A 26,535-nucleotide genomic window follows, 5' to 3' on the forward strand; every position below is an offset into this window, starting at 1 on the left:
GATTTGCTAGTATCTTGTTGAGAATTTTTGCATCTGTGTTCATCAGGGATATTGGCCTGTAATTCTCCATTTTAATGGGGTCTTTGTCTGGTTTGGGAATCAAGGTAATGCTGGCTTCATAGAATGAGTCTGTAAGCTTTCCTTCTGTTTCTATTTTGAGAAGTCTGGGTAGGGGGTTGTTAATTTTGTTTATTCTTTCAAAAAAACAGCTCTTAGATTCATTGATCTGTTATGCTGTTTGTTTGTTTTGTTTGTTTGGATTCTATATTGTTTATTTCTGCTCTAATCTTTATTTTTTCTCTTCTGCTGACTTTGGGCTTTCTTTGCTGCTGCCTTTCTTCTTCCTTTAGATATGAGGTTATGTTTTGGGACCTTTCTTGCTTCTTGAGATAGGCCTGAATTACAATGTATTTTCCTCTTAGGACTACCTTTGCTGCATCCCATAGGGTTTGGACTGTCATGTTTTAATTTTCATTTGCTTCCATAAATTTTTTAATTTCTTCTTATATTTCCTAGTTGACCCGTTCATTCTTTAGTAGGATGTTCTTTAACCTCCATGCATTTGTGGGCTTTCCAATTTTTTTTCTTCTGATTGATTTCAAGTTTCATAGAGTTGTGATCTGAAAATATGCATGGTATGATCTCATTCCTTTTACATTTGTTGAGGATTGTTTTGTGACCCAGTATGTGATCTATTTTGGAGAATGTTCCATGTGCATGCAAGAAGAATATGTATTCTGCTGCTTTTGGATGAAAAGTTCTGAATATATCTGTTAAGTCCATCTGGTCCAATGTGTCATTCAGAGACGTTTCCTTATTGATTTTCTACCTAGATGATCTGTCCATAGTTGTAAGTGGAGTATTAAAGCCCCCTAAAATCACAGTATTATTATCTATACATTTATTTGTTTGTGATTAATTGATTTATATATTTGGGTGTTTCACGTTGGAGTCATAAACATTTATAATTTTTCACTCTTCTTGATGGATAGACCCCATAATTATGATATAATGCCCTTCTCCATCTCTTGTTAAAACCTTTAGTTTAAAATCTAGTTTGTCTGATATAAGTATGGTATTCCAGCTTTCTTTTGGTTTCCAGAAGCATGATAGATGGTTCTCCATTCCCTCACTTTCAATCTGAAAGGGTTCTCAGGTCTAAAATGAATCTCTTGTAAACAGCATATAGATGGATCTTGGGTTTTTTATCCATTCTGATACCCTATGTCTATTGATTGGGCCATTTAATCCATTTATATTCAGAGTGATTATTGAAAGATATGGATTTAGTGTCATTGTGTTATCTGTAGGTTTCGTGCCTATGGTGGTGACTCTGGTCCTTTGTAGTCTTTGCTGCCCTCTACTCATAGAGTCCCCCTTAGAATCTCCTGCAGGGCTGGTTTAGTGGTCATGAACTCCTTTAGTTTTTGTTTGGGAAAGCCTTTACCTCTCCTCCTATTCTTAATGACAGCCTTGCTGAATAAAGGATTCTTGGCTGCATATTTTTCCTATTCAGCACATTGAATATTTCCTGTCTCTCCCTTCTGTCCTGCCAAGTTTCAGTGGACAGATCTCCTACCACCCTTCTGAGTCAACTCTTGTAGGTTAAGGCCCATTTGTCCCTAGCTGCTTTCAGAATTCTCTCTTTATCTTTGTATTTTGCCACTTTTACTATGATATATCATGGTGTTGACCTGTTTTTGTTGATTTTGAAGGGAGTTCTCTGTGCCTCTTGGACTTGGATTCCTGTTTCCTTCCCCAGATTAGGGAAGTTCTCAGCTCTAATTTGTTCAAATAAACCTTCTGCAGCTTTCTCTCTCTTCTTTTTTCTGGAACTCCTGTGATAACCAATACTATTTCATTTCATTGAATCACTTAGACCCTTGTGGTCTAGTAATTTCCTTTCCCTCTTTGTTTCAGCTTCATCATTTTCCATAATTTTATCATGTATTTCACCTAGTCTCTCCTCTGCTTCTTTCATCCTCGCTGTCACTGCATCTAGTTTATTTTGCATCTCATTTATAGCATTTCTTAATTCATCATGACTGTTGCTAGGTCTTTGATCTCTACAGCAATATATTCTCTGCATCTTCTATGCTTTTTTCAATCCCAGCTATTAGTCTTATGACTGTTATTCTAAATTCTTGTTCAGATATATTGTTTATATCTGTTTTGAGCAATTCTCTGGCTGTCATTTCTTCCTGGAATTTCTTTTGAGGAGAATTCTTCTATTTCATCATTTTGCCTAGGTTTCTGTCTTTGATGTGTTTTAATAGCTTGTTATGTGTCCTGCACCTGCAAAAACTACTATATTAAAAAGGGGTCATACACTGTCTAGGGCCTGGCACTTCAGGAAGTGATTTTGTAGTGTGTTGTGTGCACTCTGTTCTTGCGTATTTGGCTGCTCTATCCACTGGTCAGTCTTCTACAAAGCTCCTCCTTACTTGTGGTGGTGAATTATTTATACCTCCACCAGGTGTACTTTCATTTGTTCATTGAAGTAACCCCAGAAGAAAGGAAAGGGCAGGGGACCTGATCCCAAAGAAAGAGGAAAATGAAAGGGGTGAAAAAAAGACCAAGCAAAGAATCAAAGAAACTATAAGGCTTAATCCAGAGAGACAGAAAGGAAAACAAAGAAGAAAATATAGAAAAGGTATAAAAAGAATAGAGTAAAAATGCCTCATTAAACAGAGAACAAAAGGAAATTAATATATATATAAATGTGTATATTAATACATATATATACATAAGAATTGACCAAAAATCAAATCAGAAACTTTTTTTCCAAAGGAAAAAAAAGAAGAAGGTAGAAAGAAAAATAAAAGAGAAGGAAAGAAAAGAGAAGAGAGAGGAAGAAAAAAAAAGAGCAACAGACTAATATACAAAACCACAGGACAGTTGTCTGTTGGTGCCTGGGACCTGTGGCTGTGCTGGTCTGGAGGAGAGGCCCTCTGGTTCTTATAGTGTCAGTCCTGCTCTAGTAGATAAGCAGTTGCCAGGCATGGAGGGGCAGGGTTTGATGTAAGTAGGTCCCACCTCCACTGGGGGCTGCTGTCTTGTTTGCGGACTCTCCACCATGTTGGTGATGGGGAGATATATGGGGACATCTCAGTCTCTTCTCCCTGGACCAAGTGTCTCAGACTATGCTGTTCAGGCAGCGTTTACAGAGTAGCACAAGCAGTCAGCTTGCCTTGCTCCACAGTCTCCCACGCCTCCTAGGCACTGAGCTAGAATTCAAAACCTGACGTCTTAAAGGATCCTGAACCACATGGACCCAGTTCTGGGGTAGCACCACTCTACCCTGCTGATATGGCTGGCACCTGTAGGGTCTTTTATCCTTGGGAAGCAATAGACCCTTTACCCACAGTACTCAAGGAAGGGGACTGTTCTCTTCCAGTGCGCCCCTGAGATCACCATGAGCCCCAGGGCTGGCTCCCCTCCCCACCAGGTGTGTGCCTACCGCCACCCCCAGTTTGGAGAAAATCATACTTTTTTGAAAACTCTGCTCTTTAGTGGGCACCTGGGTGGCTCAGTTAGTTAAGTGTCTGACTTCGGTTCAAGTCATGATCTCACATTTTGTGAGTTCAAACCCTACATTGGGCTGTCAGTGCAGAGCCTGCTTCAGATCCTCTGTCCCCTTCTCTCTTTTCCCCTCCCCCACTCGTTCTTTCTCTGTCTCTCTCTCTTTCTCTCTCCAAAATAAATAAGCATTTAAAAAATGAAAGAAAGGAAAGGAAAGAAAAAAAGAGAAGAGAAAAGAAAAAAGAAAAGACTCCGATCTTCCACTGCTAAGGCTGTTTACAAAGTAGAGACTGGCACTCTCCATATTTCTCATTCCCCAGTCCATGGTCCAGAGAGGTTTTTCTCTGATCTTAACAAAATACCACAATCTACAGCTTTTCTTTCTCTCCCTTTTGTCTCTCTACAGAAGGGGATCCCTCCCCTCTGTGCCCACGATATTTTACCTCTCCCAGTTTGCATACATGTACCTCTGTCCCACCAAGCTGTCTCCATCCGCCTGTGGAGATTTTTCTGTCACTCCACAAATGGATTTCCTGGGTTTGGAACACTCAGTATTCTGATCTCAATACAGCTGTGTTTGAGGGACGAGGGAAATCCCAGTCCCCGTACTTCTCCGCCATCTTAATTCCTCAGTCTAATATTTCTTTTTTTTTTTTTTTATTTTGGAGACAGAGCAACAGAGGAAGGATAGACAGAGACGAGAGAAAAGAATCACAAGCAGGCTCCGCACTAACAGTGCAGAGCCAGATGCAGAGCTCAAACTTACAAACCATGAGATCATGACCTGAGCCTAAATCAAGAGTCGGACGCTCAACTGACTGAGTCACCCAGAGAAGGGGTTTTATAAAGACATCTTTTATAAATAACTTTGAAAATTCCAAAGCAAAATTTCAAAAGTAGTCAACCATACAGATGTCTACACATCATAATGTTAAGGCATAACATTCCAAAAGCTGGTGAGCACAGAACAATGCATAAGACTTCAACATAAGAGGCACATGATGTATTTCTTAGCTACCAATACTTCTGTTTCTGGACACTGGAGTGATAAAAATTGGAGTCCACTCCAATGGCATACTTCCTTGTCCAAGGATTAGTTTCCAGTTACAGATAATATATGGGAAGCAAAGATTAAGCAGGAAATGTCCCGCATCACTTATTTTTCTCAAGTAAACTGAGTTTAGAGCTTACTACTCAAAAATACAATCCATGGACCAACGGCATCAACATCACCTGGCAGCTTGTTAAAATGCAGGACCTCAGTCCCTATCCCAAACCTACTCAATTAGAATGGGTATTTTAAGGAGATTCCCAAGTGTTTCACATTTGAGAAGTCAGTCTTAAAATGGTTCTTCTGGGATGGTTTTATGCCCAAGAATATGGAAGACCCTGCCAGGCTTTGTTAGTGTCTGCTGCATTCCATTCCCAGGTTGGGGAGCATGCAAATCTAAGGGTGTGCAACAGCTTCGCCCTAAATGGACCAACATCTTGGCTTATGCTCAAGAAGTCTGTATCTAAGAAGGTTAGATCCCCCCTTCTTCAGTCACTGCCAAGGAATAAATGCAAGGGAAACCAGAATCTCACAAACCCCCTCTACCTTCAGCTGACATTCTTTATTTAACAGGCATTACTCCAAGAGGACTTGTTAATAAATTTTGGGTTTGAATGGTGGGTTTTTTTCCCAACCATTTCTCACAATTGACTATGGCAATATTTTTTAATTATAATGTAAAGGATTTAATGTGGAAGTAAATTTTAATAATGTGAAAATGTTCTGTATTATCTAGATATCTCCCAGAAAACTCTAACTTCTAAAAAAATATATATAGCAATTATGAACAACTTTTCAAAAGGCCTTCATATCTTTTGGTGGACTTTCTACACCATATGCTGTGCTTCTCCTGTTTATCTCTGATTATGGTATCTTTTCACCCATGAGATCTTTTCATATTAATAAAGATAGCAAACCACCTGGCATTGGAATTTGCACAGAATTTATGAAGAAAGTCAAGATACAGTAAATCTATCGAGGCAAACAAGTCAGGTTCTTGGGCTGAAGTTCAAATCTCCTTAACATACAAGCTGTCATTTTTACAAATCCATGAAAAATGAGTGAGGAATTTGGCCCTTGAATAATTTGGTCATGCCATGTAAAGCTCTTTACATTTTCTTTTTTTGTTAAAAAAAAAAGTGAAGAAATACATTTAGATTACTTACATTCCCACTAGCAAGTAGTTATTTTCGGTTGATCCAAATGCATGCATTGTTTGTATTTGCCTTGACAGTCAACATAGCCTTCTGTATTTTGCCTCTTTTACTTAATATTATATAGGAAACATTTTCCCATGACTCTACACTGCCTTCAAATGAGCATTTTAATGACTTCATAAAAGTCCATCCTAATGAGATATATTCTGTTTACCCATTATTTTATTGTTAGACCTTTAGGTTGTTTCTAACTTCTTGAATAGTCTCAGCCTATATATTTTTACATAAACTACAAGGAAATGTAGGCAATCTACTAATGACTTGACAGAAATCAATTGAGATAACAAGTCTTCTATATAAATGTGCCAATAAACTTAATTCAAATATACACTCCAAAAATGCCCAAATGGCCAGTCACAAAATGTAAAAATAAATGCAAAGAACTTTTTTATATACTCCATATGATTATAAAAAATAACCTATAATTTAATCTTTGTTGCAAACTTTTTCTATGCCCCCAAAAAACAATTCTAATCTAGTAAATGCTAACAGCATATAGTTTAACTGAAAGTATGACTAGACACAGAAGGCCAACTTAAACAGATGTCATAATCAAAAAAATATTTACCCCACTTACATGTATTAGTTAATAGATGTCAAAATGGCCAGCTTGACAGGAAGAGAAGAATGGGGCCACTTCAGTTGTAGATTTCATTGAATCTCCCCAGAAGTTCCATTTTTATTGGCCTCATATTCAGTCCAAAGGTGTTGCATAAGCCCCTTCCTGGCAAGCAGGAATACATCATCAATTTCTTTGACAGTTTTGAAAGTCTACTATTCAAATTGCTCTTTCACCATCCCAGTCTCCATGGAAGGTTCCAATATGTTAACATAATTCCAGACTCACTATTCTCAAATGTGCTGGCATCTGAGCAGCACTCTGTGAAGGAGTCTTCTTGAGTGGCCAGATCTGTTTAAAAAATTTTGGAGGTGACTCCAACATTATATTTCTCTTACACACGTACATACCATTCATACAGAGTGTCCTTGGCAACTACTCAATTTTTAAAAGGTTTTTTAAACTCCAAAACGACATGATGGGTTATAATAATAATGCCAAGTAAATATTTATTGAGTGCCTGTGTCACACTAGGTGCTGTTCTAAGCACTTTATTAACTTATTCAGTCCTTACAATAATCCTAAGAGGAAGGGACTATATTATTTCTGCTGCTTTACTAAAGACGGAATTCAGAAACAGAGGTCAAGCCACTTGCTCCATGTAGGAGGAGGCAGGAAGAAAGCCATGGTATGGTGAAGTCAGGATTCAAATCCAGGCATTCTGGCTTGTGACTCTAACCTCTTAATCACTGCAGCTACTGTCTTACCGTTTGATCACTTGAGGGTCTTCTGTGTTGGTCTTCCATTTTTTCATTTCCTCGTGAGTAGAGTAAGATATTGGTGGATGCATAACCCTGTAGACCTCAAGCAATTGATGATCTTTTGGTTGCTCTGCCTCTCAGTGGGTAGGTATCATAGTCTGCCAATCAGATGGAACTCTTTTTGTAAATGGCTAGCATAATATATGGGGTTTTTTCTTAGAAAATGTTCAGTATTAAAGTGAAGGAAAATAGGTGTGCAACTAAAATTATATGTAAGGTAATTTTGAATTTTCTATCTGAAATAATAATAGATAATTCCTTTATGTTTTATACTGGAAAATTAAAGCTGAGAGTTCAATTCACTTTCCCCAAAATTATCTAGCTAAAACTCAGAGATGCTAAAATATAAAATAAATGACAATTATGGACAATATTCACTCAGTGGCATGTCTAGAACAAGAGACAAGGCCCTTCTCAAACACCTCTCTTCTCATACATAACTAACAGCTACTTCTTCATCAGTGACCACCCTCAGCCCACTTTAATGATCCTGCCCCCAATTTAAAAAAAAAAAAAAAAAGCAAAACCAGTAATTGAATTTCCCTAGCTTTTTTACAACCTCCAATTCAAAACTGGACCCCATGGTTTTCAATCCTGTCTATAACCATACAATACAGGCCTAAATCCTATAAGAAGCTCCTAAAAACTCTACAGAGTCAACCTACAATTCCTCTGGAGTGCATTCCCTCGGCTGCAGTAAGTGAAATAAATCTAACTTGGACTACAGGTTTTTTTCCTATGCTCTTTGGTTGATGGGCTGTAACAGTTGTCTAGACCATCTGACTAGATGAAAGGTGGTGCTAAGGTACACTGAAGAGTAATATTTGGGAGAAAACTGACAATTCCATTTTGAATATATTGAGTATAGAGTAATTTGAGAAGTTCAGTCAGTGTTAAAGAAGCGTTGGTCTGTAAGGGTCTGTAGAGAACAAAGAGAAGCATGAATATAAGAAGTCATCAACATATAGATGGAAATTAAAGCTAGGACATGGATGAGACTACTCAGTGCAAAAAGCACAGGGAGAAAAATATGGGGAAGCTAAGACTGAGTTTTAATGACCCCAGTATGAAGATTCTATAAAGAATGAGCAACAAAGGAGGCTAAGAAAGCATATTCAGAGATAAATCAGACGAAGAATATATCATCACATGAACCACAGAAGATATTTCAGGGCCTATGGAGTGACCAATGGCTGAATTTTGAGAGATCAAGTAAAAAGAGAATGGAAAAATTCCCTTTGGAGTTCATTGATATTTTTTGTGAGAGATTTTTCATCATTTTGATGGGAGGAGAAGCCAGATTAAATGAATGAGGAGTGGGGCGCCTGGGTGGCGCAGTCAGGTTAAGCGTCCGACTTCAGCTCAGGTCACGATCTCGCGGTCCGTGAGTCCGAGCCCCGCGTCGGGCTCTGGGCTGATGGCTCAGAGCCTGGAGCCTGTTTCTGATTCTGTGTCTCCCTCTCTCTCTGCCCCTCCCCCGTTCATGCTCTGTCTCTCTCTGTCTCAAAAATGAATAAACGTTAAAAAAAATTTTTTTTTTTAAATGAATGAGGAGTAAGTGTGAGGTAAGCAAAGTGAAAAAAGAAAGGTCTTCCCGAAGTAGGGACAGTGTGGTAGTGCTATATATAGTAGTTAAAAGAATGGATTCTAGAGAGAGACTGAGTTCAAATTCTAGTTGTGTCCCTCACTAGCTATGACCTTGGTTAGGGTGCTTAACTGATTTGTGCCTCATTTTTTTCCATCTGTCAACTGGGGGAAAAACAGTAACTGACCACTTGAGGTTGTGAGAAGGAATAGATCAATTAATAGAGATCTTTATAAATAGTACCCTTTCAATAAGGATTAGCAATAATTATTTCAAAAACATGAGACAGCATGACTCCATAGGAGCCTGAAAGATCAATGTGAATGGTGAGTATGGAGATAAGACCAAAGAGGGTGACAGGATCCTAGATATAGAAGACCTTGAATGCCAGGCTAAAGAGGTATATTTCCTCTCATGGCATAAGGATTCATTGAGGGAGTTTAAGAAGAGAGTGATATGATGATATTTCTATTTTAGAAAAACCACTCTAGTTATAGACTAGAGGATAGATTGAAGTAGAATCAGGCTAAAGGCTGGGACAGCAGTTAGGAGCCCATTTCAGAAACCTAAATGAAAACCAATAATGCCTGAATTAAGGCAGAAAGTAGAAATGGAATAGAAAATAATAGTAATTCAATGAGGTAAAATTATCATGACTTGGTTACTCATTGTGTATTTTAGGTGAGAGAGAGAATGAAGTCTAGGATACTCACCCTTTACCTCCCCTCAGATTTCTAGTTTGGGTGGCTAGCTGAGTAGTACAGCCATTTACTAGGGAAGAAAGTCTAGGGTTGCCTGAGAATTAAGATGATTATTATTCAATTCTGGATATGCTATGTCTGTGCAACACCCAAAGGATACATATAGCCAATATACAATCTAGAACCCATAGGAAAGTTAGAGCTCAAGATCCATACATGGTTGTCTAAGTTGAGCATTCCAGTGGTTACTGAGGAAGAATATCTAGAGAGAGAAGAGTACTGGTGGGGAAAAATTTATTCAGAGAATTTAGGAAAATAACATCAATTGACAATAGATAAATGTTAATAAGCTTAGGGGAAGGTGGTATACGGTGAAAAAGATGGCATAGGGTAGTTGGTTTTCTCTAAAGAAGGATTTCCAGAAGGCCTCAATAGAAAACGACAACAATGGTGGGAGAATGAGTGGGAAGGAGGAAGAACACAGCAGTATAGATGTAAGAGCATGATGGGACTAGCTGATTGGAGGTACATGTGTCTTGTCCAGGTGACAAGGTGAAGGCATGTAGTTCCAAGTTTTTGGCAATTCAAAGGCCAAAAGAGGCCTCTGATGGTGACTTTCTGTGTATGCTAATTACCTCATGTCAAGTGAGCTGTACTCACATTTCATGACCCATCTCAAATGTCACTTTCTTTGGAGCTCTTCCCCCAAGTGACCTTAGCAGGCTTAATTTTTCCTTCCTCTAAGTTTCCACAGTATATTAGCATACCTGTATCATTGTAAATAAAACATTCCCACTCTACAGTGGAATTCAAAGACATGTAAATGATTTCCCCAAGGTGACCCAGGTTTCCTGACCCCCAAGATCAGTACTGTTTCATTATATCCCTGCTCCCTTTCTCCAGGGACAGGGAGGAATCTCATGACTATAAACTTTTAGCCACTACAAGGGTTTATTCATTTAGTTAAGAAGTGTATAAAGGCTGTGTTGGATAAATAAGGTTTGCTTTAGATCCTATGTTCTGATTGCCCAGTAGAGGTCTTATGCCAGGATAACCCAATGCAGACCGGCATCTGACAGATTTGGATACTGGCTTGTCATTCTAACTCAAAGGCAAGACCCTGTTTATGAGAATATAGTGGATATAGGCAGGATGTTAAAAAAAACAAAACAAAACAAAACAAAACAAAACAAAACAAAAAACAGTAGGAGAATGATTAGACTCAAAAAAAATTTTTTTAATAAGTAAATAACATTGGGCCTTGAATTAGAAAGCCTGTTCTGTTCTTGGTTTTGGCACAAGGTATATGACCCTGTGCAAGTCACTTCACCTCTCCAGGTCTGTTCCCTTATTTATGTTATGAGTTCGAGTTGATGATTTCTAAGATATCTTTTAAGTGGCCCTGTCACCATAGTCACGGCTAGGTGACTGGGTGGACTGGGTGGACTGCCCCAGCCTGCTGGCAGAGCTGGCAGAAACCCCAGTAAACAACATCATGGATCATTCCAGGACAAGCTGTGCTGTGAAGCAGGTTTGCCAGTAGCCTGGCTTTCCCTGGTGAGCTGCACTCAACAGCAGAGCCTACTCAGTCTTAAAAGGACTAGGACAATTACCCTACCTTTGATTTTCTGTGGGATCCCTTAGGGAGATCTCAGTATCTGCAGGAACATTAGATTATCAATTACCTCATAGGGAGGACATGAGATGAGCAGGAGTGAAGACAGAGAGACTTTGCAGAGTAGACTTCAATGCCCTTTGCCAACCTTTTACATTTCCTACAAATCACCCACAATGCTTCTCCTGCCCTTCTTCCCACCGTCTCATTTAAAGAGATCCTTTCTAGGGGTGTCTGGGTGGTTCAGTCAGTTGGGTATCTGACTTTGGCTCAGGTCATGATCTCACAGCTTGTGAGCTCAAGCCTCACATCAGGCTCTGTGCTGACAGCTCAGAGCCTGGAAGCTGTGTCTTCCACTCTTTCTCTCTGCCCCTCCCCCGCTCACTCTCTGTCTCTGTCTCTCAAAAATGAATAAACATTAAAAAAAAATTTAAAGAGATCTGTTCTAGGGGCGCCTGGGTGGCTCATTTGGTTAAACAACTGACTTCAGCTCAGGTCATGATCTCGTGAGTTCTCGTGATCTTCATGGGTTCGAGCCCCATGTCCGGCTCCATGCTGACAGCTCAGAGCCTGGAGCCTGCTTTGGATTCTGTGTCTCCTCCTCTCTCTGCCTCTCCCCTCCTTGTGCTCTGTCTCTAAAATAAATAAAGATTAAAAAATTAAAAAAATAGAGATTATTTTCTAAAATAAAAATAATAAAAAATAAAGAGATCCTTTCTTTTTCTAAGGGTAGTTCTTTTCTCTGTGCCCATAAGTCCAGACCCACTGTTCTACTCCAGAACAAGGGCAAATACCTAAAACAATAAAATATATGTTTGAGAAGAGGAAAACAAGGACAGCTACCACTAGACTCTGTGTCTTGTATCAATATCATCACCCTCCCCTTCCTTGCCTTTATATTACAAAGTTTGAGGTTAAGATCCTTGTTGATGGGAAGCCACAACTCCATGTCTCCACATTATGCCTTCATTTATTACCAACTCACAGCAGCCAGAGGCCTCTCCACCATCCCAGCAACTGGCCAGTGCCTAGCTGGCATCCATATCATCAGATCCAAAGGACTCTTTTTTTTTTTTTTTTTTTGACATTTATTTATCTTTGAGAGACAGAGACAGAGCACAAGCGGGAGGGGCAGAGAGAGAAGAAGACACAGAATCTGAAGCAGGCTCTAAGTTCTGACCAAACTGTCAGCACAGAGCCAGACACAGGGCTCAAACCCACGAACCGTGAGATCGTGACCTGAGCCAGAGTCAGTTGCCCAACTGACTAAGCCACCAAGTTACCCCATCAAAGGATTCTTTCTTGATCATGCTATGGTATCTGCCATTGTGGAAAACTACCACCTTTATTTAAACTTTCTTAAACTACAGATGTCATTCAACCTGACATTTTTTTTTTACTCATCACCCCATATCTTCAGCCAAAGGGGTGAGACTGGGCAGCTGTATTTTATATCAAAGACCACAGGTGATAGGAGTGGGAGTACACACCTGGTCAAGGCAGCTTAGATCCCTGGTGTGACCTGGCTCAAAAAGAAGAGTCAGACCTATCAGATTCTCTTTTTCTCAGGAATGTGAAATAAAAAACACTTTGGCATTTTGGCATAGGAGCTAATAGGTCATGATGTATAAAGAGATTCTGGAGGCAATGTTTGACCACGTGAGGCCAAAATTATAAGAGTTAGAAACTATGAATGAGCAGAGGAAAAGATCCTGAGAGAGAAGAGATAAAGCCAATACAGAGAGTAATGAGCTGTAAGATTCAGGGAGGTGGAGGGAACTTCTGACCTCCAAGACCTTCCTTCCTGGAAACCAACAGCTTCTCTAGAGTTTTCTCCTTCCACTATTTATTCTCTCCCCCATTCTTTGAAGACTATTCTCTATTTGTTCTTTAAGTAGTAGGGGTTTTTTGTTGTTGTTGTTGTTTTCCCTTTGAGGACTCTGACCTTGGACCTTTTTCAATCTACACACTTTCAAAGAAACATGGTTATGGCTTCCAAAACTGCCTGTATCTGATGATGCTCACTCAGATCTTAATTTCTAGGCTAGCTCTCTCTCCTGAAATCTCTCTCCTGAGCTTTTGGCCACGTTTACCCAACTGCCTAATGGACATTGCCGTTCCCCACCTCAAAATCAACATGTCTAAAATTAAAACTTTCCTGCCAAACCCACTTTTCCTCTGATACTGCTTTTCAGTGAAGGAAACTTGCAGCTGAAAACCAAAATCACCCTAGACTTCTCTCTCCTTCCAATCCATTTGGACATTAAGTCATTTTCATGCATCCTCTTCTACTTCTCTTCACTGCTTCTCCTCTCCAGTCCCGCTGCTACTAAGTTCAGGGCCTCATAACTGCCCTCCTGGTTTTCTTGGTGTTTAAACTCCTATCCCTGCCTGTAACTCTTCTGTGGCCTTCCCACTGTATTAAAGGAAAATCCAAACTCTTTAGCATGGCATCAGAATCTTCCATGATGCTTTCCCTGGTTACTTCATCAATATAATATTCTGCCAAACTCCATCCAACCACAGTTTCAAGGTATCCGGACTTTTTGTGACTCCAACAACATCTCAAGTGTTGCCTCTGTCTGGACTCCTCTCACCGATCCCTCTTCCAGGAAGGCTAACATCCCTTTCTCTTCCAGTCAACACTTTTCCTAAGTCATCCTTCAATATTTATGATCCTGCCTCCACATATAAATCACTATCTTTTTTTATTATGTCCCAACTATACTCTGACCAGATGTATATGACTTTATGACATTTACTTTTAAAATGTTTGTATTCCTCTACTTAATCTGGAGGGGCAGAAAATATATCATTTTTACTGTTTGTCCTATGCCTAGCAGTGAACATGTTCAGAAGATGCTGTGGAGGAAAGGGAGGAAATGAATACACTGATCCTCCATGGGATAAAACTGGCCTATCCTCTGACAGAAAAGACTAATGCCAGGTAAGTGAAGTCATGAAATTTTATGGTCATAATTAAAAATGCCTACCAAACAAGGAAAAAACAAAAACCTCTCCTACACTGAGCAAGAAAGTGCACCATCCTCTTCTTCAGAAAGTGTAATGTCACCTCAAGTAATTGGAAGCAGAAACCTCTCAAAGGTTCCCATAATGATAACTAAGAAAAATGCAGCATTTTCCCAGACTAAACAGAAGCCCTCAAAAATATAAAGATTTGGGGGACGTCTGGGTGGCTCAGTCAGTTAATTAAGCACCAACTTCAGCTCAGGTCATGATCTTGCAGTTTGTGAGTTCTAGCCCCAAGTCAGGCTCTGTGCCTACAGCTCAGAGCCTAGGATTCTGTGCCTCCCTCTTTCCCTGCCCCTCCTCTGCTCACGCTCTCTCTCAAAAATAAATAAACATTTAAAAAATATATACATATAAAGATTTTACGTCTACATTCCTATCCTTGAGAATATCAAGGATATGAGGCTGGAAATTGCTCCATTTAGACCCTGATAAGGTGAAAATGGAGCCCATCACAGGGAATGGTCCCAGTACCCTGGCAGAAAGAGGCAGGAAATACTCTGTCACAGCTGAGAACTGTGCTAAAGAGTCAATTAGTCCCTAATTAGCTAAGCAGCCCCTGATGCTGCCCGGCTTGAGAAAATGCTTGAGGACAGTTTAAATAGGAATGTCTCTTAGTAACAATCTCTGTTTAAGATGTAATAAATGACTCATTCAATCCAGGATGGGAGAGGACCTGGCTGCTCTAGACTGGGGTCCTCTGGGCTATGAGTCTAGTCTCAGGTGTCTCTACCCTTTGCCCATTCTGTCTCAGTGCCACCTACCTGTCTAGGACTGAAGGAAACTGACTTAAACTTGGGAGGCACACTAAGACAGCCTGGGGAGGAAACACTGTAGAAGGCACAGGAAATAGGGAGGGGTCCTTGCAAAAAGGGCTCCATTGGCCAAGGGCTCAGCACTTGACAGCTTCTGGGGGGAAAAGGACCTGAGAGAAAGAACTTTTGCCTATCAAATAGACACACAAGCTGAATATTCCAATCAAGAGTGGGAAGCTGCTTTGGCTTCTACATTGTGAAAATGATTGTCTCCCTTGACACATCCTAAGGGAGAAAAGGGTAGGCAATGCATAATTCTTCCCTTGGCTGCTCTGTCCCAGGGCTCCAGGCAGAGTTGAGCTGGATGCTTGCTCACATTTCCTGTGTGAAATAGTCTCTTCACATTCTAGTTCCTGCTTTCTTATTCTCCAGGTTTCCTCAGAGAATAATGTGTGTGTCAATTCCTGTGGGAAACATTTGCTGATATTCCGCCCACACCTCCACCGCCACCCAAGTGAAGGGTAAGAACATCATCTAGGTCACTCCCATGTGTGCTCATTGGAGCACGCAGATTGTAAATTGCAATGCCTGCTTCATTATCTGCCTAGTACAACCTAAGTTCCTCAAAGGGAGGAACCATGTGATATACCTTTGAATCTCCAGATTCTGACCTGGAGCATTGTCTAATCTCACATGTTTAATAAAGGTTTATTGAACCTTTCTTAATAAGGTGAAATAGTATATAATATTATGTTATATTATACTTTTATATAATATAAGATGAAATAAGGCAGGACTGGTAATACAGCAATATTCTAAACTGAAGCAATAAAGACACTTTAAATGGGAGACAACCCAAGTAATAGGTCTGTGAAATAGGAATACAGAAGGCAAATCTACACCATTTCTGTGCCATGGAGCCCTTTGCCAATCTGGAAATGTCTTTGGGCCCCTTCTCAAGCATTCTCTTTTAAAGACGTAGTAAAATACATAATATGACAAAGGAAACCAATTATATTGAGATCATTACTGAAAGAACTTTTTAAAATTATAATTTAGTAATATGTGTTTATTAACTCCTAGAATAACAAGGTCAAGTGGAAGTTCTAAAAACTATAATTTTTAAGTAACAATAAATGTCAACAATGATGAGGTTTTTGGGGTGATAGTGGGGTTTGTGGGGCGAGCCGAAGGCCAAGAAAGAATTCTTAAAGAAGTATTTGGTGCAAAAAGGTGATTTTATTGAAGCACAGGGACGGACCTATGGGCATGCCCCAGGACCATGAAGAGACACTGGTTATATACTATGGAGCTGGGGGAGGTGAAGTCCTGGGCGAGTTTCCAGTGAGATTTTCTTTAAAAAAAATTTTTTTTTCAACGTTTATTTATTTTTGGGACAGAGAGAGACAGAGCATGAACAGGGGAGGGGCAGAGAGAGAGGGAGACACAGAATCAGAAACAGGCTCCAGGCTCTGAGCCATCAGCCCAGAGCCTGACGCGGGGCTCGAACTCCCGGACCGCGAGATCGTGACCTGGCTGAAGTCGGACGCTTAACCGACTGCGCCACCCAGGCGCCCCGCCAGTGAGATTTTCATATGCTAAAGACTCACAGGATATTGGAGGCCTACCTACTGTCAAGCTAGGGTTGTTTTTCCCTCTAGCAAAACATTAGCACTAAGGACAGTAGGGAGTTCCTGGAGAAATATTTTACTCTGCCAGCCTCAAGTATATGTCAGTGGACTGCAGGTTATAAGGAAATTTAGTTCTATCTGCCATTTCCTTCTGGCTTTGTTTCCCACATCACTATGGAGGGGAGACTTAGGTCTTGCAGGACTACGATTTCTATCAGGTAGCCATTTGTTTTTCCCCTTTCCTTTGTTCTTAGGCAGCCAGGAGTGCCGGAGAAATATCACACATAGCCCACCTGGGGTGGAGGGGGAGGGGGTGGTTTGCAGACTGTAAACTTTCCTTATGCTCCCTCATCAAACAATATTTGAAGATATCGGCCATAACAGCAATGTGACATGAAAATATCTGTACCTTCTATTGGCAAGAGGTGCAGATACTGCAGTACCCCTGAGGTTTGTTGTCCACATTTGTGGGAACACTGAATTTCAGTTAGTGATGAGTGAAAATAAAGAAATACATTTTCTCCAAGAGGCAAGATCATGGATGCCCTGAATTCGTGGATTCCGTGAGTTCAGTAAAACCTCTGTCTGTGGAACACAGGAAAACAGAACACCTAAAGTAACAACCAAGAATAGCAATTCTTTCATCTCAAATCAGTGCAGGCCTCTACCTACACTATATAGTACACAGCTGTTTCAGAAGTGCTTAGGCTTATGAAGGATATGAATATCTACTTTACATAAAATGTAACAGTTTATAAGGCTTACTATAAAACTACAGTAATAACAGCAGGGTGGTATTTGTTTAAAGATACTTATATAGATGAATGACGCAGACCTAGTGAGTTCAGAAATTGACCCACACCTGTTCAGTCAGTTGACTTTTGACAAAGGGGCCAAAGCAATTCAATGGGTTTAAATACTTTTTTCAACAAGCATTGCAAACAATTGGATATCAAAAAAGCTTAACCCTCACCACATATCACATATAAGAAGTTACTTGAAATGGATCTTTGACCTGAATGTAAAACATAGGAAACAATATTTGTGATCTTTTGTTAAGGAAAGATTTCTTAGGTATGAAAAACTGGAACCATAGTGAAAATTTTACAAATTGGACTTCATAAAATTTAAAATGTCTGCTCTTCAAAAGACACTATTAGGAAATGAAAACATAGGACACAGATTGGTAAAACAAGCAAAATTTGCAAAGCTCCTACCTGATAAAGAGCTCGTATGCAGAGTACATAATTACACAAAAAGCTTAGTGGATAGAAAGGCAAAAGATTTGAACACCTATTTCACCAAGGAAGATGTGCAAATGGCAATGTCCGTATGTAAAAATACTCAACATCATTAATCATCAAGAAAATATTAATTAAAAGCACAAGGAGATACCACTATACAAACATTCAAATGATTAAATTAAAAGGGTTGATAATACTGTTAGAGACCACGTACAACAACTAGAGCTCTAAAAATTGTTCATACAAAGGCAAATGATACAGTTATTTTGGAGAACAGTTTGGTAGTTTTTTATAAAGTTAAACATACACTTCCCATATGACCCAACAATTCCATTCATAGGTATTTACCCAAGAGAAATGAAAACATATGTCCACACAGCAAATGTTAATAGTTGCTTCATTCATGTAGCTGAATGTCTATCACCAGCAGAATGGATAAAAATATTATGATATATTCATACAATGGGATACTTAACAACAAGCAGTGAATTACACACGCATGCAACAACATGGATGAACTTCAAAAGCATTACACTGAGTGACTAAGTGAAATATGCCAGACACGATAGACTGCATTCTGTATGGTTCCATTTACATGATATTCTAGAAAAGACAAAACTATAGAAACAGAAAATAGATTAATCACTTCTTGCCAATGGGCTGTGGGTAAAAGGAAGGGATTGTCTACAAAGAGGTATAAGGGAACTTTCTGGGGTGCTGAAAATATCCCACATGTTAATTTGGGTAGTGAATACACAATTTCTATGTTTGTCAAATTCAGTAAACAGTATACTTATAAAGGGTGGATATTGCTGCATGTAAACTGTATGTCAATAAAACTTGACTTTAAAAAAATTCTAAAGTTTTATCAGAGAGAAATTATAAATGATGTTTTGTGACTAGAGCTAAATTGTCCTTTCAGAGAATTCAGTTTTAGGATTTTCCCCCCAAATGAAAGGCATTTGTGCATACTCTACAGACAGGAACAGATGCATTGGCTCACTATCTTATTGAGTTTGTATGCTATTTGGAAACTGAATTGCTTTGACAAATTACTTGCTAGGCAAGAAAAGCATTAAGGGATTATTTGTCCACCATGATTTCAAATTTTTCCCTAATGATAAAATCACTTGAAATAAAAGAGGGCAGCCAAAGTAGTTTTACTCAGGGAGATATTGTTTCATACATAGACATGTACAAAAGAGTATAAGCAAGAAAAGGAAATATACTCTAATTTTGAAATTTTTAAACTTACTTTAAATGTTATGATAATAGCAAACAATTTTAATGCTAAATAGCACATATTTCAGATTTCCTTATAAGTGCTTCTCAACTTAAAGACTTGAAATCACATGTGAATGTGGGTGTTTAAACTTCACTTTACAAATTGAATCTTTACCTCTCAGACCACTTTAATACCCATTTTAATGCTGTTTGAGGATTCTGTTAGATTGTATCACTGTTTTTACTTGTTTATGTGCTCTAATGTTTTCCTGCTGTGCTATAGAACATTTTGCTTTAATAGGATTCTATGTATTTCAAGAATTTCTTTGTAAGTGATGTGCCTTTCAAAAAAAGCAAGGAGAAGCTTCAAAATCTTCATAAAAGCAATGTCCTTCATTCACTTGTTGATAGAACATTAACATTATCTGCCTTATCCAAAGTAATTTATTTTCATTCACAGTTCATAGAATGTAGAACCACCACTTATTTTAAATGAGTTTGTATGTAACCGTCAAATTAAATGAGTTAATTTTTACCTTTGGGCCTTTTCAATGTATCGTCATAATAATAGTTGTTTTAATGAATGGCGATAATTTACTTTATATTTTTACTCAGTTTTTTTTGCCAGAAAGACCAAACTAACTTCAAATATTTTTCATTTTTTCCAAAGATATGCTTGATCTCCAAGTAAGTATTTATTCTATTTACAGGAGGTCTATTCTTTCATATAACTAGATCTGCTGCTAATACAGGAACCACTAGCCACATGGCATTATTTAAATTAGTTAAAATGAAATAAAACTAAAATTTTCAGTTTCTTGGTCACACTAGACAAATTTCACGTGATCAGTAGCCATATGTGGTCTTGTTATGCCCAGAATTCGTGATCCCCTAAGACCACTAGGGAGCCGGGTCCGCTGCAAAAGCAAAGAGCCTTTATTCGAGCTAGCTCGAGCTCAATCCCCTACCTGCACCGACGCAGCGGTGAGATACCAGGCAAAGAGAGCGAGTTTCAAAAGGACAAAGGTTTTATTGGGGCCTGGGGGCAGTTGGTGAGGTAATGGCTATGGCCTCAGCCGATTGGCTGGGGAAGGGTCCTGGGGAAGGGTCCGAGTCCTGTTAGGCAGGTGAGGGGGGGTTTACTCAAGGGGAGGAGGTGTGGTCAAGGTGAAGGACACGGAACAGGATGGAGTGGCCGGCGTAGGCCCGCCCTTTCAGTCTGTGGCTATCCTGCGGGAGATCACAGATATGCAATATTTCCATCACTAGTATTCTACTGGACAGAGCTGATCCAAATCAAAGTCAGGAAACTTTTTTCTTAAAGGCCCAAATAGTAAATATTTTAGAATTTATGGGCCAACAAGCAAAACTGAGGTTGCTATTTAGGTACTTAAAAAACATTTGAAAAATAGGTCCATTTAAAGATAGAAGGAAAAAACAAGCATTCTTAACTTGATGGCTACACAAAGCAGGCAACAGGCTGTATATCTTTCAGTCCTTGATTCATTAACCACATCTTTATTGAGCACATCCATGTTTTAAGCAAAGCTAAATATTAAGCAAAGCATAGTGAAGAAAACCTAGTTCCAGCTTCAGAACATAATAGGAAAGGCACTATAACAAAAATTGCACAATTAATCAATTATTATAATATAACAAATAAAATGATAGAGATAAACAGGGTGTTATAAAAGGAAGTAACAGAAGAACCTAAAGCCATGTGAAAGATTGACTAATTCTAAAAATTATACATTATCTGCAACTAATATTATTTTGTAATATATGGCATCTACTGTTTATTGTAGACTTTCTAGGTGACCCATGTGAGAAAGATGCTATAAAAATTGATAAATCTAGGTAATATTTCTAAGTGGGTTTATGTTTAAATATATAACATTCCTATATACCATCTGTTTTATATATGTGAAGTAATAGCACATCTAAAAATTATATTTGCTAAAATAACACTCATTGATGTTTGGTCTTTTATTTTCCTTTACTAGAATCTTTTATAAGAATAAAAATGTATAAGTGAAATGCTTCCTTGTAACTGGAAAAACTGGCCACAAGTTAACTCCTAAAATGGCCCCAATATCCTATTAATTGCTTATACCAAAATTCAAATTGAACCCTTCACTAAACAATACAATGCGATGCACATAAAACTAGGCCACTTCAACAGCTTTTTTAGAACGTACCATTTTTTTCATTTATGAGAACTCAGCATGCAAATCACGAAACCACAACAAAATAAAAATATATACTATACTCTCTTCCTATATAATGGCAATGTTCCTGAAGATCATTTTGGTTTTCTGAGCCCTTTCTTGCACTTTGCAGTTCATCCAAATGTGGCCTCTTTTATTGTAGTGTCAAGAACATGATATAAATCTAAATACTTCACCACCGAACATGTGAGAGACCTGAGAGAGCAGAAGCCATTCTAGACACCACCTGCCTTGACTGACAAATAGACTAAGCCGAAGTGGTTTAGAGATCACATCATGTGACATAGATCTGCTTTGTTTCGATAAATAAACCTAGAACTGTTAAAATATGGCCGATTACACATTGAGATGAGGGTGAAATAAAGAGAATGGAATATTTTCTGAGGTCATAACATTCAGTATTAATTCTACAATTTCACTATAATTAACGGGCCCAGGAGCAAATCCTTCTGCTCATCAGGTTTGAGTTGCTCTTTTGCGGTGACAAATGAAGCACACCAAGAAAGTAAAATTTGACATTCCCTTCATGGCTTCTTAGAACAATGCATGTTGGAATGAAGTGGAAAATAGTGGAGTTTAAAGACAAATTAAAAAAAGAAAAAGAGAAACAGTGACTGAATCCATCAAGACAAGATTCCACTTTTGAATGTCTACGTGCAGCTCGGCTCTCCCATTACCTCTGCATAATTTTCAGCAGGGAGCTGCTACTGTTATTCTTTAATGCAACCCTGTATATAAATTAAAGATTCTGGCTCCCTCAAGGCAAATATCCTGAATTCATCTTTACTGAAAGAGAAAAAAAAATGTCATACCTTCTTAATCCAGAAGATTGAAGGTCCCACACAGGAATCAGTTCTTAATGTCATCTGGGATGGAGTCATATTGACAACTAGCAGACATTTTCCTCATGGAGCATGGGACTTCTTCTGAGCACCCAGTGGCCAATCCATAGATGAGCTCATCCTGTGCCTCTTCCATCTGAGATCCTTTCTGTCTCTGGGAAGGAGCCCCGCGCTCTTTACTCACACAGTACCATCACCACTGAACCTGGGGGTACTCCTCTGATGGTTTCCATTTGCTGGAACGTTTGACACAGGAGTTGGTGCTTGTCCAGAGGTGGAAGGGGGACAGGGTTGGCTGCTGGGGTCATAGGAGGTGGTGAGGTGGGAGTAATTAACTGCCTTGAATCTACACCTGGCTTTGTTTCTGTATAGAACCTGTATCAGTTGGATCAGTGTGTCCTGATTCTTGAGATCTCAACCATATCAAACTGTCATTTGGCCCAAGTCCAGACTCTGTACTTTCATTTCTAATGTTCCACCGTAACCATCTATCACTGAGACCCATCACGTTTCCTTTTGATTACTCTAGCCCAGAAGAAAGCTAAAACATTTTCTGGGATCTCTTTTTCCCAGCGGGAGCTCTCTGCTTCATTCGAGAACAGTTCTCAAACCCTAACCTAAATGATGGCCAACCATTGCCAGCGTATTTCGGAAAGTGGTTCTCCTTTCTCTGGAATTTTTGTTTATGCTATTTCCTTACTTTCTGATATCATTAAAAATATGTGTTTTGTAGTTTATTTGCCTTTTTGTGGTTTTGTAGTCAATGTGTTGGCTTGCCATGACTTACTACATCTTGCCTGAAAGCAGACCTATTAAATTTATTTTTACATGCTGACATGTTTAATCTACCTCATTAATGCTTCTGTTCTATACAGCAAAAGAGAAGCCTATCACAATGTTATCTCTCTGGTGAAGGGACAGAAATGAGCATAAAGTCGTGCTTTACAGAATTTGGAAACAAAGTATAATCATTTTTACTGGTATATATTTGAAGATACCACAAAAAGACACAAAACTGTTTTTAAAAAATTAAAAGCAGACAAAAAGCAAAGTTGAACGTTGTCCAGTAGTGATGACCTATCTGTTTTAATTCAATAGTGACAAATTCCTAAAGTTTAAATATATTTCTTATTACATATTCATACATTTTATTAAGATATTTATTTTATTAATAAAATATTTAGGAATCTTTCTGCCCTCACTTGTGTCCTTTGAAGCTTTGAGCAGCAGGACTGTTCACTGAGGAAAAGATTGGAGTGTGTTACCTGTTTCCACGCACCCCCCCCCCCGCACGTCCACCTCACATGCACACACCACCCACATACATAGACAAGTGGCAATTGCATGTGAAGTTTGTCACCCTCCCCTATTCTGTTGGGTGCTTTAGGGGAACAGGTCCATACTCTCACCTATTGTTTTGTGATTTTTTAAATGACCTTTTTATTTTGGAATAATTTTCCATTTACAAAAAAAGTTGCAAAAATAGAGTTCCCATATACTTATCACCCAGTTCCCTCTAATGGTAACATGTCACATTCCCATGGTGCATTTGTCCAAACTAAGAAGCCAACATTGGTACATTACTATTAACTCCAGGCTTTATTCATATTTCAACGGTTTTCCACTAATGTATGTTTTCTGTTTTAGGATTGAGTCCAGGATACTGCCTTCTATTTAGTGTTTTGTGATTTTGTTTCAACCGATGTTTTGTAAAGTTCCACATTTAAGAATTCAATGTCCTGTTTGTGCTTATATACAATTACTGAATTTTCATCTGAAAATTGTTTTCGAGTACAAAAGTGCCGTGTTTTTCACACTCCAAACTCCTAGGCAGGCCTCTGAAGACAACTTGTCCTTTATTTATGACACTATATATTAAACTAACTGAAAATCTTCAAAATAATGCTTACTTTGTGCAGAGTCCATGAACTCCAACCAGAACACATAAAAGTCAAATTTGAGCAATAAATTTTGATTGATTCTGAAGTACCATTTAAGGCACTATTTTCTGAATAGATTTTCATGGAAAATATTTTTAAATATCGTTTTATAAAAAATTATTTCCTATAGGATCTGAAAGGTCTTTAGGTAGATTTTTAGGAAAATGTCTGAACACTTTAAATACTATTTCAGATTGCCAGAATGACAAATTGTTTAATTATTTTATTACAGTGATTTATCACTCAGGTTTCAGTACTCTGATCATTATTTTTTTCACTTCAACTAAACAACTGGCATTTTTCTGTTTTGTTCTTCTTGTTGTGTACTCTGAAGCACTTTCAAATTAAAAAAAAAAAAAGAGGTTTTTATCTAGGGGCCATTAGTGAATGTGCATAAGCCATTATATTGAGTGAAATAAGCATTGTGTGATTGAAGATTAAATAAGGGAATGGATTATGGTTCCATTAAAGACACAAAGATATTCCTGGAAAAACTATGAAAATATGCTTTTCCATTAAGGAAAAACACTTATCAGCAGGGCCAGTCTGGGTAGAGATTGCCTACTATAATAGAAAGCAGATATTTCTTATACATGAGGAGGGCATTAGGCTTGATCATAGTGTAACTGTCAGGTAGGACTTCAATTTCTGAAAGTTAAACTTGTAACTCACATCAGCCACAGATGACTAAAGCTGACACCAGTTCAAGGGGGCAGCTATGATTCTCCTTAAAGGTGGAAACGTTTGGAATTAAGACGATTTAGCCTAAAGAGAAAATGACTTAAGTAAGGGTCACACATTTATGGCTTCAAGTTTTATTTTGTTTGGCCCAGACAGTGTGTTTGTTTATTTGTTTTAATTTCAATGGGGCATTCCCTCTCTGGCTGAACCCAGTCCCCACCACACATGATGGTTTTCTTGCCCTGTGGCTACCAGTTACCATCACAGTTTACACAATGTTCCTAAGAGAAAATGGCTCTGTTTCCACGGTGTTATTCAAAGTAGAAAAAGGAACTGTGTTTGAGAAGCCAGTGTTCTCCTTGCATTGATGTTTTTAATTGGCCCTGAGGATATTTGACCTCATGACCCTGGTAGAAAGGTGCCATAATATTCATCTGAAGGTAGTGGGCATTCCCCTGATTTTGAAGTTGTAATTAAGATTGGAGTCCAAACATACTATTTTTTACCTTTATCTCTTGCAGAAATGGCTTAGTGTTTTTAAGCCCAGACTCTGCAGCTGGACTGCATCAGTTCATATCCCCACTCTGCTGTTTATAATTATGTGTCCTCAGGCAGGCACTTCACTATGCCTCAGTTTCCTCAACTGTAAAAGGAGGGTAAATATAGGTCCTGCACACAGAGTTGTTGTAAGGCTTCCATGGGTCGACGCGTGGGAAACACTGAAAACAGGTCTTGATATATAGAACGTGCCACCAGAGTGTTAGCTATTGTAGTTGTTACTCATTTTCTGACTGTGCTCATGTAGAATATATTTTACATTGGTCACATAACCTCCTAATTTCTAAGTGACCGATAAAAAGAAACTCATCACGGTGTCTGGCCCTCCCCCACACTTTGTGCCTCCATGTGGCAGCACCAGCTCCAGGGTGTTGCATATTAAAGGAGGTAAATAACAACGGTGAATAAAATACATTCAGAAATGACAGGGACCTTAGAGATCATCTAGTCCAGGAGTTGGCAAACTTTTTCTGGAAGGGGACAGATTGAAAATATTTTGGCTTTGTGGCCATATGGCTTCTGTGGCAGCTACTCGACCCGGCTGTTGCAGCACAAAAGCAGCTATAGATGATATGGAATGAATGGGTGTGGCTACATTCCAATAAGACTTTTGGTGGACACTCAAATTTGAATTGTATATAATTTTTACATATCATGAAATATTATACTTCTTTTGATTTTTTTTTCAACCATTTAAAAATGTGAAAACCATTCTTAGCTCACAGGCCATAAAAAAACAGGTGGACTGCTGAACTTGGCTGACCCTTCGTCTAGTCCGAAGCTTACAAACCCCAGTGCTTTCACCTGGGAATTCCACTGGGAGATTTTTTTGTTGAGAAGTAAAGCTACCTGAGCCCAACTCCAAACCCACTAAATAAAAATCTCTGGGTGGTGGGCAATGGAATCTTTGCTGTGAACATGTTCGAGGAACCACACTTTGACAAACTACCCAAGGCCTTCACGTGAATATGGAGGGACTTCATGGCCCTCTTCAAAGATTTAGAAATGATTTATGAAGGTTGAGTATTACAAGTACCACACTGCAAAACTGAATGGGATCCCTTGTGGCTTAATTTTTTTAAATTTATTCTTTATATTCTTTTATCCTTATTTTCAAATTCTCCTGCCAACAAAGGTCATTATTTTCTTTTACTATGTAAGGATGTGGTAGCACCTTGAAATTACCCTAAAATAACTGCCCAGTTGAGAAATCTCATTTTGTGTTTTGTCACAAGAACATGTGCATATTTTTTGACACATTCTTTGTGGTAACAAAAATAAAATGAAATAATATCTGGATGCACCTGGGTGGCTCACTCAGTTGAGTGTTT

General features: G+C 38.7%; 1 protein-coding gene across 1 annotated transcript in view; it reads left to right on the top strand.

Moving 5' to 3' along the window:
- The window catches only part of METTL25 (methyltransferase like 25), a 150,193-nt gene extending 134,686 nt beyond the window's left edge, over positions 1 to 15,507 (top strand). Inside the window, exons 13-14 of the transcript XR_003970482.1 lie at positions 13,912 to 14,018; positions 15,289 to 15,507. The gene's annotated coding sequence lies outside the window, so the exon portion shown is untranslated. The remainder of the gene's footprint in view (positions 1 to 13,911; positions 14,019 to 15,288) is intronic.
- The last annotated feature ends 11,028 nt before the right edge of the window (positions 15,508 to 26,535 follow it).

Source organism: Lynx canadensis, chromosome B4 (genome assembly GCF_007474595.2).
Source record: "Lynx canadensis isolate LIC74 chromosome B4, mLynCan4.pri.v2, whole genome shotgun sequence".
Classification (NCBI taxonomy): domain Eukaryota; kingdom Metazoa; phylum Chordata; class Mammalia; order Carnivora; family Felidae; genus Lynx; species Lynx canadensis.